The sequence below is a fragment of the Gambusia affinis genome, linkage group LG23 (assembly GCF_019740435.1).
Source record: "Gambusia affinis linkage group LG23, SWU_Gaff_1.0, whole genome shotgun sequence".
Lineage (NCBI taxonomy): Eukaryota > Metazoa > Chordata > Actinopteri > Cyprinodontiformes > Poeciliidae > Gambusia > Gambusia affinis.
In genome coordinates this window covers 9,946,213-9,968,029 of record NC_057890.1, presented here as the reverse complement: position 1 = coordinate 9,968,029, position 21,817 = coordinate 9,946,213, and the positions used below count along the sequence as shown (strand labels likewise).

General features: G+C 40.3%; 1 protein-coding gene across 4 annotated transcripts in view; it reads right to left on the bottom strand.

The window, feature by feature from the left end:
- Positions 1–21,817, bottom strand: part of cald1a (caldesmon 1a) — a 131,125-nt gene that overhangs the window by 42,413 nt on the left and 66,895 nt on the right. For 3 of the 4 annotated variants that reach the window (XM_044108073.1, XM_044108074.1, XM_044108072.1), the window contains exon 1: positions 20,178–20,302. The gene's annotated coding sequence lies outside the window, so the exon portion shown is untranslated. Of the gene's footprint in view, positions 1–20,177; positions 20,312–21,817 lie in introns of those variants that run through there. The other variant, XM_044108076.1, reaches the window with a different exon arrangement.

The following is a 21,817-nucleotide window of genomic DNA, read 5'->3' as shown; positions in this document are numbered from 1 at the left end:
TTTTTCCTTGTTGTCCGCCGCTAAAAAGAACCCCCAGAGGGGAGGATCTACAGCAGCCCCACTGCCTCTGGTTTATTGGCAATAACATGACAGGCTGGAATCATTAAGTGGAACATAAAAATGTATTTCTCATAAAGCTTGAGAGGTTCCTTATGCGTTTCCCTACAGGAGAAAGCGAAACAAAATGGATCTGCTGAGTAACTGTGACACGCTTCCTATAAACGCCGCGCTCTGGTCGCGTCGGACAGAGAGGCGGCTCCCCCCGTCAGCCCGGAGAGAAATTGCACTCTGATGAGAGAGAAAAGAGAAAATCGGAAGGGCTGGGAGGGAGGGGAAAAAAAAAAAGTATTGTAAGCAGTGAAGTGATTTATGAGGCTGACTCAAACCCACACAAAGGCAGAATGTCTTCCTATCATACCTTACATGGAAACATGCATGAGGCTGCGATGCATGATGCAATACCCCCAAACTGTGAGAGTCTGCTGAAAACATGACAGCTGAGTGAAGAGCCTGACACAGTATTGCCTTTTTTGTGCATGCCCCTTTTTAAAAAGAAAGGAAAAGGAAAAATAACCAAACTAGAAGACTTATTTATTTTAAAATTACCCTGAAATGCCATAAATCCTTATCTTCCCTGCCTTGTTTTAGCGCACGAGTAAATCACGCGGTGGAATGCCACTTTTTTTCCCCTTCTTTTTCTTGAGGTACTCTGCAAACCTTTTCAAGGGTATTACATGACAAGATATTTTTCAAAATAAGGGCCTGCATTCCTGGAGAAAGATAGGAGGAGATTAAAGTGTGGGGTGGGTGGCGAGTGGGGTGGTGGACCATCAAGATGACCTGACCGAGAAGGCCTATTACTCACACTGGATGAGGGACAGTGGAGCAAGTACACAGTTCTGTCTCGCTAAAAAAATGTTTTATATTTATTTCTTTTTTTTATGTGTAAAGCCTATTGTGCATGGAAACCTGATAGATTTGAGATCAAGACTCTTGCTCTAGTGAGAGACGGTGGTATTCATCCAAAACTGGATGCGAGGAAAGAGATTCGGGCCCACGCTGCCACGTGGTGGATGTGCGCGCAAGGGTTGGGAGGCATCCAGTTTTAATTCCCTGCAGTCCCAACTCACATTACACCTCAGCATACAGGATTACCATCTGTCCACAGATGCTTGTCATTTTGTCACATTTATTTTAAAACAGCTTTCATACATTTTGTACGTTTCTTCTTTTTAGATAGGAGAGCCAAATCACTTTTCATCAGCAGAACAGTCCAACTAGTAAAAAGAAATAGGACTAATCATTTGTTTGCCTTATAAGAGTTAAGCAGAGGATGGGAGGAGTTTGCAAATTTTCCACTTAAGGACTAGAACCAAAAATGTGCAATGAGTACACTCTGAAGGGATGCATTTTGCTCATTTTCAATCAAAAGCCAGGCTGTCATTTAAAACAGGAGCTCTGAAATGTCAGTCAGCTCTGCATCTGCTCGTATTTCCATGGTGTGACCCGCTGCCTCCATGGAACTACTTAGGGGTTGAACGACTACATATTTTTTAAGGTCGACTACATCATGATAATAGTCGAGTCGATGTCGACTAGTCGCGGTGACGTCATAGTGACGTAAGCGCAAAAACCCTTCACAACTACTTGGAGGCTTTATTAGCTATTTTCACGGCAAATATTAACCCCCCCCCCCCTCACACACACACACACACACACACACACACACACACACACTCCCCTTCTCCTTACTAAGTCTATTATGGAGAATTAAAAGAGCAGTAAACAGATCATTCTTGTGAGCAGCGGGGAAAAGTTTGTTGCACAAAGTCGGGTCTGACTTTTTTTTTCTAAACACCGGCTGATGCTGATGATCTCTGGATAGTTACTATAGGAGTCAAATGATCACACTGACTACATGGTGCTTTTGGAACATCACAAGCGAAACTTGTTATGAACGGATCCCGTTTGGTTACAGCTGAATTCAACGAAACCACCTGCTTCTCCTCCGCCCGATGCGCAGCAGGAAGCTCTGCTGACTCAGCAGATTGAACGATTTAAGATATTTTCTAGTCAACGTCAACATGATAAAAGTCGAGTCGATGTCGAGTTGACTAGTCATTGTGACGTCATAGCAACGCAAGACACAAAGCTTTGGAGTAACGTACAGGCTTTATTACCCGTTTTCACGGAAAAATACGGCATTTACACAGATTTTGCATGTTACGGTAAGTAAGTCATCTTTAGTGAAATATTTCCACACTGTTGACGAATTTCTACCTGTTTGACAAGATGCGGGCTTGTCCTCGATCTGTTTTGAAGACGCCATTTTGTAGCCAAAAATGGCGTCTTCATTCTGCTGTCAGAGTGTCATACACTTCTGACAGCTGATCTGATGACACTTCTAAGCACGAAGTGTCATTCTTAGCACGAACTCTCGGCTATATGTCAGACAAGTATACACTGTCATTACCAACTACAGGCTTTTATTTAATCAGCAGCTGTCATTACCACAGATCTTTATTTAATCAGCAACATAACATCATAATGTATTAGTTAGATCGTCGTGACAAAGACACTCGCGAGCCGGCTAAGTGACATCCTTAGCGGGAAGGGGGCGAGTTTTAGACGCCTCGTGTTTTGTAGTCGACTGCAGCTGCAACTCCATCTCCTTTTAAAAACACTGTAAAACCACAAATATGCATCCATCTACATATCATTTAAACTAATGTATTAACTTATTTTTCTTGTGACGTATACTGTGCTGTCAGATCAGCACAGGCTGTCACCACCGGCAATCACATGACTGCGACTAGTCGACATGAAATGTAAAAACTCGCGAGACGTCCTAGAGTCGACTAGTCGACTAATTGGTTCAACCCCTAGAACTACTGAGGAAAAAGTGGCTTGTTTGATTTTCACCACAAGAGGGGGCTTTCATCTCAACACGTTTTCAAAGAAAAATAACCTGTCAGCTGTGCTTCTGCCTTTTTTTTTTATCTGACCTCTTGCCTTTAAGGCACATGTTTCTACTCAAAGCAAACTGTCAGCTTAAAAGCAGATAACTACAGGCTGCCACTGTCAAAAACGGACTTTCTGACTTGGCTGGCATTCTTCAGTAACATCATCAGTGTTTCTGTCCGGCTGAGCCAGATTTCAGCCAAAACTGAGCCCTGTTTTGATGGAGGTTTCTTCCCGTTTATGGTAGTTGTTCCTCTCCACTGTCTCCTCGCAATGAACGCAATACATGCTTCTACACGTAGAAACTATTGAGCCAATATGTCTAAATCTGCTCGAATGCCTCTGTTGTATATATTTTGGGCTAATATATTAATATTTAAATGTATTCCATGCTTAAAACTACATCCAGTTACTATTTACCAACAGTCATCAAATCTTCAACACTGCTCTAGAATCAGTGAAAGCACATTCTCTGAGTGGCAGTGAGCTCACGCCCTACCCTTCCTGTGAGACAGAAAGAAAAAAAAAAAAAAAAAAAAAAGGAGGAAAAATAAAACATTCCAGTCTTCTCATACTGATCCTTTCGGGGCTCGACAGGGCTGAACTTCACTCACCGTACACACTTTCGTTTTCGTGCATGGCTGTGCTGACTGTTATTAGAGCCAGCTTGGACACATACGGGTCTTCTGACCCTGCTAAACCTCCCCTGAGGTGATACACTTAAGCCTGGTGTCTTAAGGCTTGGAACAAGCTCCGCACAGGTGTACCGATGCTTTAAGCTACAGAGGACAGATTTCACACATCGCTGCCTACTGCTATGTGACGGCAGCGTGAAGCCACTAGACCGAGCCGATTCGCTTTCTCTCTTTTCTCCAACAGAGTTTTGCAAAACTATCCAAACATCTTTGACTTTTTACACTCATCACGTCATGGTGATACAACAGCGGTTCAGCGGTTTTTATAGGGGTGCACCTACTGCAGTTTTCTGGCCGATCACCGATCTTTTTTTTGATGCGGGCAGATTGTTAACCACCGACATGCAAACGTGACCTGGTGTCAGCTAAAGGGGACAGGGGCTGATTTTCAGGCCTTTAGGAAATCGGGTCAATTTGTCGACTGATCGGTGCACCCACAACTCTTCTGTACAAATACTTTGCACTAAAATAATTCCAATGCAGCTCAGGTGGTGGCACCATCATGCTGTGTAAACCCGCCAGTCGTGTCAAAGATTCTGAATTGGATTCAGGTTTTGGATCAAGACTTTGAATGGGCCGTTTTCAGTGGTTATTAAACACTGCATTATGATTCTGGCATTATGTTTAGAGTTCAATCTCAAGTCTTTCACAGCGTCCAAAAATATATTTTTGCTTCTCCACACAGACGGTGCTTACAGGTTGATGAGCAGAAGTTTTATGACTTGGTGTTTAGAATCGAGGCGATTACTTTTATTTCTGTGCAATTTGTTGTAATTTATTTCATCCAGGGTTATCAGAGTGAAGCACACTTAATCTCACATTGTATACAAAACATAAAATCTTAATAAAATATGTGACAATTTGAGAGTTCAGTCGTTTTGAAAGCACTCTACTATACTGCAGAACTTTAGACGGTTTTGCTGTTTTTTCTTTCTAAATGTAGGAACTAAAGCGTCAAGGAAAAAAAAACAAAAAACACTCCACCAAATAGCATCACGCATGTTGCACAGTTGCATCAGGTGGAGTTAGCATGACTAATTACCCTGGCCTTAATATGTCCGTACGCAATGCATTATGCGTGTCATCTTAACACCTGCAAAGCACTCTGCAGCTTTTGTCAGACTTTTTACTGGCTGTTTTTTTTTTTTTTAAAAGGAGAGTTACCCCACATCGGCCTCATTCTTCCCTCTTTCAGTGGTTATGTGATTTTGGGATCCATTGCCAAAAATTCCAGGAAACCCTAGAGCTTCATGAGACATAACAAAGCTCCCTCTCTTCCTCAGTATGAGTCTCCTACAGCGAGTCTGCCTCAGCAGGCCTGCGAGCCGCAGCTGTGCTCATCGCGACTGCCTCGCATCGACCCCGCTTCTCATTGCGACGCCCGCGCTAATTCTCCACCACGGACTATTCAGACGTCGGAAGTCGCAATCATCCTTCAATACTATTAGGCGCGATGTGGCATTTACCACTAAATTAGGGAGAAAATTCAGCTTCGGAGGGTTAATCTATGCGCGATTCGCAAGTCTGCTTAATTCCTAAATTTATTAGAATAACACATATCTCCGACAGGCATGAAATTGTAAATAATTGAGAGCTGCTCTTAGGGAGGATTCACTGGTCGCTCAGACGAGGTCACGCCGAGCTTTTAATGGCAAAAGTGGAAATTAGATTTGGATCAGCAAGGCAGCAACGCTAAATTGGAGAACATCCAAAACCACATCCAACCTCCGCACCGCTTCCAGCACTAATCTTCCCATAACAGGGGTGAAGGCGGAGAGGGGGTCACCCATGTTTTCTAGTGGGGAAATTTCTCTCCTCCCCTCTCAAATGCACAGATAAATGCAAATACAGATGCACCTATTGAGGCCGCCACCCAACTCGTGTTTATGTTCGCTGCTTGAGTGACTGGTATTTCATTTCGTGGCTGCCCAAAGCCATTTTGCACAGTTTGGCTTGGCCAGGGTATCATTACTGGCCATTAAGTCTGACCTGAACTAATAGGGGCTTATTTTCCAGAGGTGGTCTCCCAGGTGGCTGTCGCAGGAGCGACTGGCACTGCAGGCACACCGAGTCCAATAAATTTTTTTTGCCTGACTCAACCCACACGTAGAATGCAGATTATTTGGTAACAAGAACCCATTGTTCCACTGGAATTGTGGGAAGAGGGTGGTTTTGCGTCGTTTCAAATTAAGGAGGGTGTAATGAGGGCAGTCAGAATGGACGCCACGCCCATTTCTTCAGATAAACTCTACCAGGAGTACCTTGGTCATCAGATTTGGCAAAGACATTTTTACACTGCCTTCCAAATCAATGACTAACCTTTAAAAAAAATAATTTTTTTTACTACCATCTTGTGTTTTATTGCTATTAAAATGGAGCAACATAAAGCGGTGCATAATTTGAGCTGAAATACACGTCTTGAGCAGTTTTACATTTAGAAATCAGAAACTCAGAGGGCCACCAATTGCAGGTTTCTGGCCAATCAACGATCTTTAAATATAAAGATGGCAGCAAATTTGCCATTGTCAACCGAATGGGTTATTATAACAGTTAATGGAGGTAAATAAGATTGGTTTCACATATAAGAATGAGCCGATTGCCAATCTCGCAAAATTAGGAAAATCTGGGACGATTTACTGGTGTATTCCGAAAAAAACAATTGTTGTAGACATGTGTATTAAGGTCCCTTGACTCTATTACCCCTAAATAAATAAATGAGAAAAAGCCCTTCTTGCATAAGAAAACTATTTTACAGTTTGCCATATCCCAAATAGAGGACAGGGAATACAAAGGGAAGTAGGTTTCTGCCTTTAGAAGATTTTAGAAACAATTTGTCCTTTTCTTCAACTATGGTTTACTTTTTGTAATATGTCGGAGCATGACGATATATTAAATATACTGTGTCTCAGTCCAAGACATATCCCACTCCGTTATAGAAAATCACCAAAAATCTAATTAATCCCTCTTTGTTTCAGCTCTCTTATTCCGGCATTGTGAAAAGTCTTGGTATGTTCTGGCCTCGCTCTGCTCCGTTGTGACATGTGTCATCATTAATCATGGAGAAAGGAGCCATTAGTCTGAATGCAGGGGTAATTAATCTGTGCTCACACTCCATTAGATGTCATGCTCAATTTGTGCACAGAGCTGTGTACTGTGTAAATAAGCCAAGATGATGGCACCCACGGCCTATTATCCCTGAGCGGGGCTGCATCCGAGGCGCTGACATGTATGTACGGCAGCAAGAGAACGAGGAATCCAGCTGGATTAGCAAAGCTGTGTATAATAATGAAATTAGATTTGTCTGATCAGAGGGTAATTACACACACATGCGTGTCTGTTTTACCAGAGCGGCCGGACTTAAGCAGTTAAACCAAACCATAACCATCCAACAAGGTTAAAACTGCAGCAGGGGCATGTAGTATGAATTAGCCCTTAGTTTAATAAGTACCATTTGGCTGTCACCTCGGCGGCTGTAGAGCTGCTCTATTACAGTAAAGCCCCTCTGGTATTGAGCTGGGGTTATTCAATAAAAACCTGACTGAGTGTTTCTCCTAATCACCGCTGGCAGAGCTCTGATGAGGTAAAGAGGCCTCCAATGCCAGCCGCTGTCCCCGCAGAGCGCAGTCTGATTAAAATGGTTTTCTGAGGCTATATTTTTGCTCTCCTTGTAACCTTGCCAGAACCAAGTTAAAGTACAGAAGGGAAAAATTGACAAATTACCCAATACATACCGAAATGAATCCGCAAAACCGATCTGATCTATAAAAGGGCCTCCGGATAGGTAGACGGATGGAGTTTTGCTTTTTAACGGAAATGTATTCTCCGTGCGCATTCGGTACCGAGTGTCACGCCAGAAATGGCTTTGCATTAGCTATTCTGCGCGCGCCATCTTCAACCTTAATCATTTTCATGCACATTTATTCTTTGAACACTCCTCCTCTCTTATCCGGACCGGACAGCAACATATGAAGTGGGGAAAGAGGGCCAACAATGGAGTAGTCCACCAGTGCCGGCTCTCCACTGTTCTCTTGTAATACATTCCTGAGCAATCCTCCAAGGCTCATATGTAAATGCCTCGGTATGCTTCTGATTAGGAGGCACAAAGAGTACACTCTATAAATGCACTGTTAAACAATTACTGCAACTCCGACACAGAATCCAGACGGGGCTGCTGCCTGACTCGCTGACCAGGATGCGGAAAACTTAATGCCGGTTCTTTGCTAAAATGTTTGAGTCTTAAACATCCAACAAATTTTATATTAAGATGTAAAAGAAGCATGAGGGGATTATGGCCCAAGGGTTTGTGGATGACTTTCAGTCCCTTCGGAGTTTGGTTGTTTTTTTTTAAGCAAACACAGACTGTTTGAGGTAATGCCAGTGTATCTTAACCAAATTCAAGTTCAGACTACACCACTCCAGAAGCTTCAATCTGCCATTCACAGATTGACTTATTGGAGCGGTTAAAGCAAAATTCTTGGGTCCATCAATTATGAAACATTCTAAAGATCTTCATGCAGGAAATCAGCCCTCACACCATCATACTACCACCACCGTGTTTCACTGTTGGTATATTCGTTTTCTAAAGCGATGCGGTCATTTTACACCACATGCAACAATGGGAGCAGTGACTTTTGCACGTAGTTTTGATTGTTTATTCCCCTTTTGTAATTTAATCCACAATTTGAATACTGCATCTTTTCTACTGTCTTTGCATATCAATAAAATATACAAATAATCAAACATTGTGGATATTTTCTCTTTGTTCTTTTGGAAGCAACGCAAGCACGAACAGTTTTTATTATGGTAATTTCTGAGAAAATATTAGGACTGTTGTGTGATTGAAAACTTGGCCGAGATAACAAAGGGGTTCCTTGAGGAACAGCCTGTGAATATCCTTAAGTGGCCCTGTAAATTTCTGGAAAGACCAAGCTGAAGAATAGGAGAATACAACCCTAAAACAGATGTACAAAGTTTGCACAGACTTAACTAAAAAGATCTGAGGCTCCAGTTGCCTAAGGTGTTTGGAGAAAATACTAAACCTTGGCTGCGAAAAATTTGGACATATTTCTAAAAAGTTGCTCTTGGCTAGTCATTTTGGGGCACTACTAGTTGACGCAGAAAAATAATACACTACAGTAGGCCATTTTAAAATAACTCTGCAAAAATAAGAACATTGGAAAAAGTAAAGGGGTGTTGATGGGACTGCAGGCCTTTGTTTTTCACATTAACATAGATAAACATTCCACAATTATACTGTTGACAGCAGATAACATTTGGCTAACCTCAGCACTTTTGTCTTATGCAAGTTAACGTGTTGAAAAATTAAGCTAAATACTGTTGCTACACCGTGGTAGTAGAAAATGAAAAGACTTCTGGCCTAAATGTCCATGTGACAGCAGCTCAGTTAAGGAAATTAAGGGTTTAGCAGCTAGCAAGCCAGATGTTTCAATAAGGAATCAGAATAATGTGAGGTGAAAGGAAGTCCCTCAGTCTCTAACTTTTGTCATGTTCACTATCAATAGTTAAAACTGGTGGATATGGGTATAAAAATGGATTATGAGAACAACCCAGTTGATAGTGTGGTAGTATTCCAGTTCATAATTAAAAGCTAAAAAAAGTCTATTTTTTCGTCACATAAAAACGTAACACAATACATTGTAATTACAAACAAATCCCTGTGGTTAGGAACTGAATAATTGTGCCAACATGGTTTTTATAACCATGACATAATGTTTTGTCCATCATTTCCATGACAGATCACTTTTTTTCCTCATGTTGTAGCAGGGTTGCACACTTTTTCCACTAATGTTTAGATGCAACAACAAAGTTTTTATTTATGGTTACGGAAGACATTTTCAAAATAATTTAGAATGGAGTGAATTAGTGATTGTCACAATAAGCTTGGAAAATCATAGTAAATAGCTGAGGATGCTAGTTCGCTAAAGACAACAGAACATACTCAGCTGTCTTTAAGCTATGAGTAGTATTACTACTCATAGCTTAACATTAAAAAGCTTCATGTCAAAATAGACCACAATGAATCGCAGCATTAGTCAAGTGAACTCAATAATGGTAGCGATACCATGGTAATTTTGCCAACACAAGACTTGCCTCCAATGTTGACCAGTTTGGAATTGATGGTTATTGCTAGCTTACTAAAATTAGCAAGCATTTTTGAAAGGAACAAAAAAGAAAGAACCTTAACAGGAGTTAGCCAAGAAAGAAAACTTTTAGCATATTTTCAAATCTAAAAACAATGGACGGGATTAATGTATATTTTGTCTAATAGAAAGTCACAACTCATGAAAACCACTTTGTTAGTGTCACATGAAAAACTTCCAGCATGGAACATGGGTTCATGTTTAAAACATGTAATAGTAATAATGCTAGCATACATGCCACTATTAGCTTGTTTAGCCAAGGCCATTCAACCTTATGGTATAATGTGGATTTCTAATGTACTATTTGTGCATATAGTGAACTTTCTGTTTACTATGTGAACAGATAACAATTAAAACACCAGTAAGAAAAGGCCAACTTACTACGAGGAATTTAAAACTGTAATGTTCGTTATTTGCACTCACCAGTGGTTTTAGAGTTTGCAAACACCATCAAATAAAGGTTAAATTTATGACTCAAGTATTTTTCAAGATATCTGATCAATCAAACAATACTCCATATGCCTTACTAGCGACACTAAACCAGTCAAAAACCATAAGTACAAATGTAAATGTGTTTTGTCTTTCTGTTTTCACAAATGCTAAATGGCCTGCACTTACATAGCACTTTATCATGTATGACAACTTCATAGCACTTAACACTAAACTGAGTTATTCACCCATTCATACACTGATAGTGGTAAGCTACAGTGTAGCTACAGCTGCCCTGTGGCAGACAGACAGAAGACCCATTGTCAATCAGCACCACCAGGCCCTCTGAGCACCAGAAGTAGGCAAGGAGGGTGAAGTGTGTTGCCCAAGGACACAACTACTAAGATGGCCAACCTCTAATAAATGTAATGCCGATTGCCTGCTGTTGTCTGAGAACATGTTACAACCTTCCATTTTACTCCAAGACCTAAAATAAACAATTTCTTACAACAGAAACCATACTCATCAAAAGGTTAAATCCGGGAAGAATTAGAGGGCCGGCAAATGTGAATACCCATTTAAGGACAGAATGATTGTTTTATGTGGATGAGGTAAGTCCTCACTTTCATCATTACAACGTTCTAGTCCAGTTTCCCTGTTGCCAGTTCTCACTCCCATGGTGGCAGCCGTCCAACATGGCCTCTCTGCGTTGTCCTGTCCCTCACAATCACCATGCACACTTCAACACATTAGTAAAAGCCACAAGTATAAATCCTGCAGGCCTTTAACAGACCTGCAAACCAGCGGCCTGTTTCACCCCCCCTCCCACTCCTGCTCCATTCATTGAATGGTTAAACTTCCAAACTCTGTAAACACATGACCTCATTTAGTCATATGTACACACTGAAAGGTATTTTTCACACACTCCTTTGGGGTTTACATGACCATATTACCCCATTACCCTAAAACACTAGCCTTTTAAACACCAATTTGATAGGCTCTGGATTATTCCTGTTGTTTAGTTTTAGCAATGATTGGGGATAAGCAGAAAAATTAAAAGGAGATGTGGAAATGAATCAGGGAGGAGAGAGAGGCAAAGATGAAGTCAGCATAGCTGCTTGGAGAAAGACGTGTAAGGTGGTTTCTCTGCCACAGGGACACACTGTGCACGTCTGAAGTCCCAGTGGGACGTCAGCGAATGAAAACACGAGGCCAATCAGCTAACAGAGACATTTCCTGTGCTTGTTTTATCAGATGAGAAGAAGCCTAAAGGCTAAATGTCCCCCTCTCAGCAAGGTTGCACATTTCTCAGGGTAACCCGCTTTGGGAAATAAAGAGTAGAAAACATGCATCTTTGAGGGATGACATCAGAAGTGCTGCTTAGGAGCACTGACCTCACTCTCTTGCAATCAATCATCCACTTGAAATCCGGGCTACGTGAGTGGAGTTTTTACCTTTTAAGTTAGAAACCAAGGCTGTCTTGTGAATTAAATAATCTCCCAATAAAAGAACAGCTACAGTAATAGAATTGTCTGTTTCTTTTTCCAAAGCTATGAAACCTCTGGCAAAGTGGGCATCTGGCAACTAGCAGATGGTGGACCAATATGCCAATTGCCAACACTGGCGTGCCATGCTGCCTATTAGGCAATCTGGCTCTGAATGATCACACTTTAAAGTCAGAAAACCAAAGAAGCGAGTGGCTGATCTAAGAAACTCTCTCCATCAGAGTGTGACTAAAGCCCAGAGGAATTCAAACAAAGGTTTTCGGGTCCACATGACTGATTTAGCCAGTAGGATCAAAGTTGAAGAGTTTGTTAGGGGAAAGAAAGGAAACAGAGAGAGAGCGCGCGATCACGGAGAAGGGATCATTATAAAGGCCTTCATGCTGTACAGTGTATTGAATTGTGGCTTGCAGAAGATTACTCTAAGTGTGGTTTGATTCAATAAGGCTGGATTTGGTGGTGAATGTATAATAGGCCAGGAAAAAAAAGGAGACCAAAGCAATCATTCCCTATCCCTCAAGAGACAACCAGAGTCTGAGAAAATACCAGCACATCCAACTGGACCATGCTTCCCGGTATGGCTGCTTCATGCTCAACTGCAAGGAAAATAAGAAGGGCGCACCAAAGTTAGCAAAAGTTAAGGTTTTAAAGCAACTCTAAATTTCGGTTTAACTGTTTCTACAGAGTCCTGGAGTGACCAGAGCTTTCTTGGGTTGCATACGCTACGGCTGTAATGCTTCAAGAAACATTTATGTTAGGCTACCAGAGGAGATGCCCAATTAATTAACCAGACACATAGCAAACTATGCCTTACTCTATGCGTCAGTTGCTTGTTTTAATCCAAGATCAATTACGAGACAAGATCTTGCAATATTCAAATGCCAAGCCATTTCTTGATCTTCCTGATGTAGATGCTGTTTGGTTAGTACTTTAAGTCCAACAATGATTCAGACAAGATGCAGTTTGTAGAACCCTCTGGAAATACTGAGACCAACTAAACTAATTAGGTGAAGATATTAACACAGCATGGGATAAAGATGAATTGCAATACTCAAATACTGAGCTCAGCAGGGTTGATATCGTTCTGTGTTCACTAATAAGGGGCATAATCTAGTTTCTCAATGACTTTGCCAGCTTAAGTGCTTTTCTATAAAAAAAATTTTTTTCTATAAACAGACTAACAAGGAGTATTTTGCTAGCTATGAGAGTCCGAGTATAAGGTACAAATAAAATGAATATTTTTTTGGAGTACATCCAGTTCTTTACGATAAACTGCTACAACAATAATACGTTTACAATCTTTCATACAGTTCTACTGGCAACATTGTTAAATTTGGCAACTTTATTCCTGTTGTGCTAAACATATATTTCATATTTTTCAGGGACTCTGGGCAACATTTGTTCCAATCTAGTTAAAAATTTTAATACGAACTGGTAAAAATAACTAGTTAAACCAAATCAAGGGTGCTTCTTGTTGTTCCTACTTCTAATAATGAGAATAACTAATACCTGTAAGTTCTAAATAAAAGCGTTTACAATGTGTTGACCGTTTTGTTTTAAATTGCTGTATTAATATTAGGGCTGTTGTAAATTAATGTTTCAGTAATCGAGGAATCGGATAAAAAAATTTATAAAATAAAATATTGATAGATTTGGCAAACCACTGGTGTTACTATCGGATTTCAATGTCAGTCTAATTTTTCATATTTAAGCATTCCTAACAGTTACTATTTTGCAGTTTAGAAAACTAACCTGTAACAATAATAGTTCACTTTCTAAGTTAACCTGAAGTTACACAAAAATCTGAAATTACATTCAATTTAATTATAAAGAGGCAGGCTCACAAATACGCTTTTAAAAAATGCCTATACTCCAGCTTTGAGTTTATGTATTCATCTTCAGTCAGTTTAATAGAGGAATTCTCAAGCTTTGGGTTTGAGAATATGGGAAATGTCATCTGGAGATTGGTGTGGGTGGGCAGGTAAACAAACGACTGTAAGATGGGGGTGGAGAGGAGGAGATAGACCAGGGGACAGACGAAAGTAAGTCTGGGGGGGAAAGACGAACAAACAAACGTAAAGCACGACCGGTAGACCAAGGGACAAGAATAAGAACGGGGAGGCAAAACGGGATATTTATAGCACCTTTGTTCGTCACACTCAGAAACTCATCTACCAGCCATGTACCGCCACGACGATTTCCACCACCCGTTTGTTGAGACCGGGATGATATGAAATTTATTGTGAGGTTCATCCATAAAGCTACATTTACACTGTAAGCATAAGCTACTCAGCCGCCCGCCATGTTCAGTCTATCCGCTTACCTGTATAAATACTCCTGCAACGCTCTTCGCGCCGTTTGCTGTCAACCAGCAGCTCCCGGAGGAGAAAGGCTGCCGTACACCCAGGCATCGCGCCAGTCTTTTTAAGGATGCTTATTGGTCCCCCCTAAACAATGAACACCCGGGCATTATCATCAATAAATAAAACCCCCACGGGCCGAACTTGAAACCTGGACGGTATAGCGCAAACACTTGGCTTTCATCAACAACTCAGAGGCGGAAGTCAGAACTACGCGCAACGCAAATAATGTTCCGGCCGGAACACGGTGCGTTAAATAATAAAACCTAAATTAAGGAAGCTTCAAGGCAGGTAAATTTTAATAATCGAGGTACTCAAATCATTCGAGGAATCGTTTTAGGCCTAATTAATATCATGGTATTTTTATTAAACGCTAGCAGGCTGTGAGCATCTCTTGCATCTAAGGTCACCAGCTTTTGCCTACCAACCTTGCATTTGCTTACCGTTGCTCCCTGATGTACTCAAGTTGAATTTCCTATTCACTCCAACATCTGCTGGTACATCCAAGCTCACCATATTACACAATTTAAGACTGCGGTTCTGGATGCTGCTCGTTCAAATTACATGGTATAGAATTCCAAGGCAGTTGGCCTCAAGTCTACTGCCAAGGTCCCACAAGCCGCTTGAGCGGCACGTCAGTCACGACTGAGCCAAACCCCTCTCCTCTTCTGTCTGTTGTCCAGAAAACACAATCCTAAAACCTTAAACTGACTTATTTCCCAAAACAACCACAGCTCATGGACGACAAGGACATGACTGATAAAATAAAAAGCACACATTTGTTGCGTTACTTGGTATACATGGTGGGGGCCGAATATCACTTTCAAACCGTATCATTATGACAAACAAATCCTCCCGAAATTACACCGCAGCACGTAAAACATGCTTGATACTGCTTCACTTGTCTGTTGTGAGGAGAAACCAGAAAATAGATTTGGCACCTGCTGTGTAGAAACAATGTGTGTTTGAACTGACATGTCAGCATGCAATCGCTGGGATACCAAGAACCACATTTGGAAAGCTTTAATGCTGGATCTAGTTTACATTCACAATCCATTTTTTAAGAACAGGACTGAATGGTCCAGTCATTTTTGTTGGGATAATTCCCTCTGCCAGTTTTCCAATATTTTTCAACTTCACTCCGCCGCTCGGTTGGCTGCTTTAGCTCAGCGGTGGTGAAACAACAACTGCTTCGCAAGAAAACGTTGGATTCTTGCTTTGGAACTTGATTCTGTTTTGGATTCAATTAGTCATCAGACTATAACAAACCAACCACATGCACTTTATGCATGCAAAACATGCTTCACGCCGCTGCAACTTGCTGATTGTAATGAGAATGAGGCAAAATAACCCAGACTCTGACATCTAATTTTAAATAAAGGAAAACATGGGATGGAAAATGCAGATTGGGAGAAAAATGAAAGCTACGTACAGTAAATGCAAGGCCTCACCGCACCGGGTAGTCCAGAGCCAGACTCCGGAAATGCATGGCTGTGTTCCCTACATCCTGCCCGCCCAGCCCTAACCCTGGCCCTCGCCCCCACACTGCCAAACCTCTGTTATCACTCCGTGCAATTACCTCCAGATTCCACGGCACCAAGATCATATTGGGCCAATTATACAATCCCATTCTGAGTACAAAGTAGAACACAGATTTGAGCTTAAACCTTGCAGTTTAACACAAGCCTCTACAGAGGCAGGCTTATAGGTATGTGCATACAAAAAAACAAAACAAAATTAAAAACAATGTCTGGCTACAAGATGGTGCTTGTGCAAATAGGGTAGAATTTCTCAAAACAAAACTTCTTATTTAATAACGACATAGACCAGATCTTGAAATACCGAGTGTCAGCTTCTTTAAAATTACATGTTACCATGGCGAAAATTATAAGCAATTTTGCAAGACAGTTTAGAAGAAAAATATAATTAAAAGTCACTTGTAAGCAACTGAAACTGTTTGCTCAAAGTAGCACTTGTTGAACTTACAGCTGTGTTGTATATATAAGAGAAGTGGTGTGTGAAAAAAATGCAATGTGTGAAAAGTTTCTAGCTAGTTTCAAACTTTGCCGTGTTATTTTTGGTATATTCACAAAATTGGAATACAAGAAGCAAGACAAAGTTTTTTGGGTTTGTTTAGTACTTACCGTTTACATATTCTTGTTAAAACTGTTTAAAAAACCCAACATAATACTTATTTAAGTAGCTACACATTCCAAATACATCTTAAGGGCTACAAAAGTTTACCTAGTTCTTGTTTTTATTTAGACAGAAACACGTTAGCAACAGCCTGTTTATTTTAGCAAATAGGCCCCGTCCATATTTAGCCTCGACAAAGACGTTCAAAGTTCATACCCTGTTGTATCTATATTTGCAATTCTTATCGTGGCACATGGTCACATTGTGTTGACTGACAAAAAACTGCTCATCAGGGAAACTAACAACAAGAAGCCCCTTAAATATTGTGTGTAGCAGCTGTGAAACTATCTGCTAAACGCTAGCTACTGATAATGCTAAAGTTAGCAACAGCCTTGAAACGTCTGAAACGAACTGTACAGATTCTTTAATGGGCCTAGCCTGCATTGGATCCTCCCTTTTCTATGGTCTTCATTACTCAACAACTACAGATACACTACAATAACAAAAATGTATTCTTTTCATTTGACAGAACTTTTCTCTCATCTTGTGTCTGATAATTATTATATACAAATGTTGCACTTCAGTTCTTGAGAAGTATGAAATGTCCTGGTCAGAAAGAACTTTGTTCTTGCCACCTCAAGTGAAAGAAGAAATTTCTGTTTTCGTGCACAGTATGTACCTTTAGGCTAATAAAATCCGAACTGAACTCCTTAACACCCAGAACGCCAGCCACTTTTCAGTTGTCTGTGAAGCTGCATTTGAGATAATAGGCTCAAAATAAAAAATAAAAAGCTGAGGGACAGACGAGATGCAATGCCACATAAATTAGACTACTTTCGGTGGACATTAGAACTAATGTAGAGCTAGAGAGGCATAAATGTTACATATGGAACATTCTGCAATGATTACAGCTTTTTATGTTGAGCCTTACGTATTTGAGAAAATGAACAAGAGGGAGGTTCCTAGCTTTCTCAAAAAGGTTCTTAAAACCTTCTCTTATTCTCTTGACCTAAATACTGTGCATCACCTCATCTCATAAACTTAATCAATTGTTACACTACTTCCCAAACACTTTTGATCTGGGGGAACAGATGAAAATGTACAAAATGTACAAACCTCAAGTTGGCTTATGAGTAATGATAATTATTTTATCAAGAACTTGGAGTCTTCTTTCACACAGTAAAGTCCGCAAAACTGGTCTTAATGACCAATTCCTGGCACAGACTGTCGGGATGTAAAATGTTGACCCACTCTAAAAAATGACTGAAATTCAGAGACGAATCCAATCATCTGTCACCGAGCTGGACCGTATAAGGAGCAGAGGGGCTATCTCCACTCATTTTCCAAAACCCAACTCAACTTATCAGATATAGTATCACAAAAAACTATCGTTACTCTGAGGCCAAAAAGCTTTCAGAAACATCTGACATGTCTGTGGTTTTCTGGCTCCATTCTTTTCACATTTCCCAGATACAAAAGCAACAATTGAAACTTTCTGAAAGTCAGTCGAATTCATTGTACACTACATTTTTCTGTACCGTACAGAAAGGTGTTCTACCTACAAAACAGCATTTTTTATTTGTTTGAACGTACTGTTAACAGTTAGATTAAAAAAAATAAATAACTTACTCAAAAACATTTCAACTATGTTTTTCTTGTTTTGTCCTTTTCATCTGCATGTTTTCAGCAAAAAATATTCCTTGACAGGTGTTCACTACCCTGCAATAACCGCACTGGAAGATTTTACATTGATTTCAGGAAAACTCAGCAAACTATAAAAACACTCCTTGGTCTTTTTCACAAGTGTTTTGTGAAGAAGACCAAGGCAGACTGGAATAGCCAAATTTCAGAAATGCTTGGCAATCATTTCCAACCAAGTAGTTATAAAAACCATGCAGACTAGTCGTAAGTACAAAAGCATATCCATGTGTTCAGGAAGTTATCTTTTCATAACTGCAAAAGTGTTGTTCCATCACACTATTCCAACTTTTCAAAGGTTCTTTCAGATACCGGGGAGTGACCAGTTCACCAAAAATTGCTTGGTAACCTAAAAGGTTACCAAGCATTTCAGATGATTTTCAAGTCACAACATTGTCTCCTGCAGAGCTGTTGCAACTTGCAAAACTGTCTACAAGAGAAGTTGTTAATATAAAGATAGTTTGAGCTCAGGCGACACGCAGTGCAACTGTAGTAGCGAATCATGTAACTATTTTAGGTGACACAAGTAAAATACGGGAACTTGTTCACTTTATGAGTGATAAATATGAACAGATGGCACAATTCACAGGGTAATATTAACAAACTGATACTATGTAAAAGTTCTGAAGACTATCATTGTTGCTGTTAGCTATAACAACTATTGCTACAGCTTTGCCGTCTGTGGAATAGAGGTCATTAGGGTCAATATTCTCTCCCACACATTGGGTGGAAAAGCTTGCAAATCAATTTTTTAACTTTATAAAATGTCTCATGTGCCACAATGTTTATATTCACAATTTGTAACATGTACAATTAGATTCCTTTAATAGAAATAAAATGGAGCTGTTTGCCAATCCTGCATCAATTTGTATTGCCTAACGTTGCAGTTATGCAATTAAAAATAAGTCGAAGCTCCAATCTATGAAAAACGGCAGTCGTTACTGATGTCACTGTGAAGATGGTACAACAGCAAAGGACAAAACATCTGCTATGTTGTCATAGTTCAAATGTCACAAACTTAAAGTCTGGACAGTGAGGATGGACTCCGATTGCCCTTAAAGCTCACATTTGATGTACAGCTTTATTGGCTGAGAGGCTAAAGGTCACGGAGAGTGGTGGGGACATTGTGTAGTGGTAACAGAAGACAATGGTGAGGAAAATGTTGGTTATTCCCTACAATTTTTGTTTTTACCAATGGCACTCCAGTTATATATTTTCTTGATACCATTCACCCTTATCAAATTTTAAGATCTACCAGCTAGAGGTTTCGTAAACTAATTTTGATTTAATCGATGATCATAGAGTTATTTTACATTAGAGCGGACTGATCACAACTGGGAAAATAACCACTATAAATGGAAATAAGTTGTCCGAAAATAGAAAAGAGAAGTTGTAGAATCTATCTGAAATTGGTAGGAAACTGGCAAACAGTCGAATTAACCAGACGGTGCTTTTTTTCTTTTTTTTCTCCTCCCTTTGCCCCTTGTGATGTCATCAACCCAAATACAAACAAAGCAACATCTACGTCCTTTTCTTTTTCTTTGCATCTTTTTTGCGTTAATTTTGTGAAACCCTGTGATGGAAATTCACACATCAAAACACCCACCTGTGTTGTTATTGTCAAATTATTATTATTATTATTTTTTACAAATGACAAACAAGACTATTTTGTACAGTGGTTAAAGATAGTCCCTTTAACTACAGTTCAATATTTTCGATATATTGACACTCCGTTGTAAGACGTTAACGCTGGGAGGAGCTCAAACAGCATTTAAAACGGTATAAATCATTGTGCGACATTCTGCCAGGAATGTAGCAGTAGCTTAGCGTCATGTCGGCCACTAGCTGTCCAGGGTTGGTCGGAGACAGCCCCCTTTAGTCCCTCCACCTCCCTTGCTTCGCCTTCATACTTTGTTCGATAAGAATCAGAAAGAGATGGGCGCCCATTGAAGGGGCGGACATTCGCCTTTCTTTGTGCGTTTTCGCTGCTTGGACGCGAAAAAGTTCCACACGCCGCCGCCACATGACTTTCCTTTGCCCGTGGTGGCGTAAAACAGCAAACAAAAGATGTTACGGAAAGAAACGGTGGGATAGTCTGCCCTAGGTTTGCTGCTTTAAAAAAAAATAGAAAAGAAAAAGTCGTCGCATCATCTTTTCTCTGTTGTTGTTTGTTTATTTATTCCGCTAACAAAAAGGAGGTTTTGTATCGTTTGTAAAAGTGTTTTCGGGGCTTACCTGTGGATCTTTAACGGGATAAAAGTAGAGCTCTGGAGTTTGGTTGAGAGGAGAGGAATGGGAGCCAGTCTGCAGTTGATCCTCTACTACACTCAATGTTAAAACCACACCGAATACCCCGTTCAAGCCCCTCCCTGTAAGAAGACATAATCGCCATCAACGTTTTTTTTTTCTTTTTCTTTATTGTCTGGGCCGAGCTATTCAGTCTGTTTTTAAAACGTGAAAAAAAGTTGTAGAAATTCTTGCAAAGACTCACTGTAGTCAAAATGAAAACTTAAAATATACGTACAGTCTGAAAACTTATGCAGCACTCCTTAAATCTGAAAGAGCTATAAAGAGAAAATAAGGTCTTTGCTTTTCTTTCATAAACATTTTGAGATAAAAAAAATCCATCTAAGCAGATCACATACAGGCCTAGCGTTCATTTTACATTAAAATAACTTAATCAGGAAAAAGGCCCAAGGCATAAGCAAACAAAGCAGATCTATTAGGATTACTGAATGAATGCTGTGAGGATTTTGTTGGATTATTTCAACTTTCTTGAAGACAATCACAATTCCTTAAATTCAAAAGCCCATGTTCTTCCTTAGTATTTGATATAGTTGTCTATATCAAATACTAAGAGTGTTTAGTATTTGATATAGGCAAATACTATATCAATATGATCTTTTTGCTATCCTTTCACAAACTTCTCAGAGTAGTTTGCAAAAAAAAAGGCCCATTCCTCTAGAGCAGGGGTGTTAAACTCCAGTCCTCGATGGCCGCTGTCCTGCAGTTTTTAGATGTGCCACACCTACAAAACACTGGAATGAAATGGCTAAACTACCTTCTCCTTGCGTAGATAAGTTCTCCAGAGCCTTGCTAATGACATAATTATTATATTCATCTGTGGTGCAGCAGAGGCACATCTAAACGTTGCAGGGCAGTGGCCCTCCTGGGCTGGAGTTTGACACCTGTGCCCTAGAGCCTAGAGAGAACTGTTGCATCCAAGTCAGGTTTGTGGGCCTTACCTGTTGTCATAAACCTTCTCATCTCTGCTCACAAATCAGCAATGGGCTTCATCGTCCTTACACCAATTTGCAAATAATTCAGTGGTAGGTTTAGGATGATTTTCCTTTTGAATTTCTAGGTGCGACAAACTGGAGACCTGTCCAGGGTGAACCCCGCCTCTCATCCGGAACATTAGCTTGAGATGGGCACCAGCACCCCTCCCAACTCCTCTAAGGGACAAGGGTGTACAGAAAATGGATGGATGAATTTCTTGGGATATTGACAATATTTCTATAGAATGTTCTCTCCTCATGATACCATCTACGTTTGGAAGTGGACCAGTCCTATTTGTAGCAAAACACCCAGCAGCATGAGGCAGTCGTTCCTTTCAGGGTTTCGATTGTGTTCTCTGGTTTGTAAGCATCATGCCCAGAAACTTTAGTTTCATCATACCACAAGAACAAATTAGGGCATTTGCCCCATAGTGCCCTTGCAAACTGTAATCCATCTTTTTAGTTTCCTTTTGGAGGTTTTTCATGGCTTCTTTGTCTTGGAGCGGCATTTCACCCCATTATCAATAAATACACTCACTTCACCTACTTCCAGCCACCATCTTTACACAATTTTTATGTGCTATCATATGGGGACGG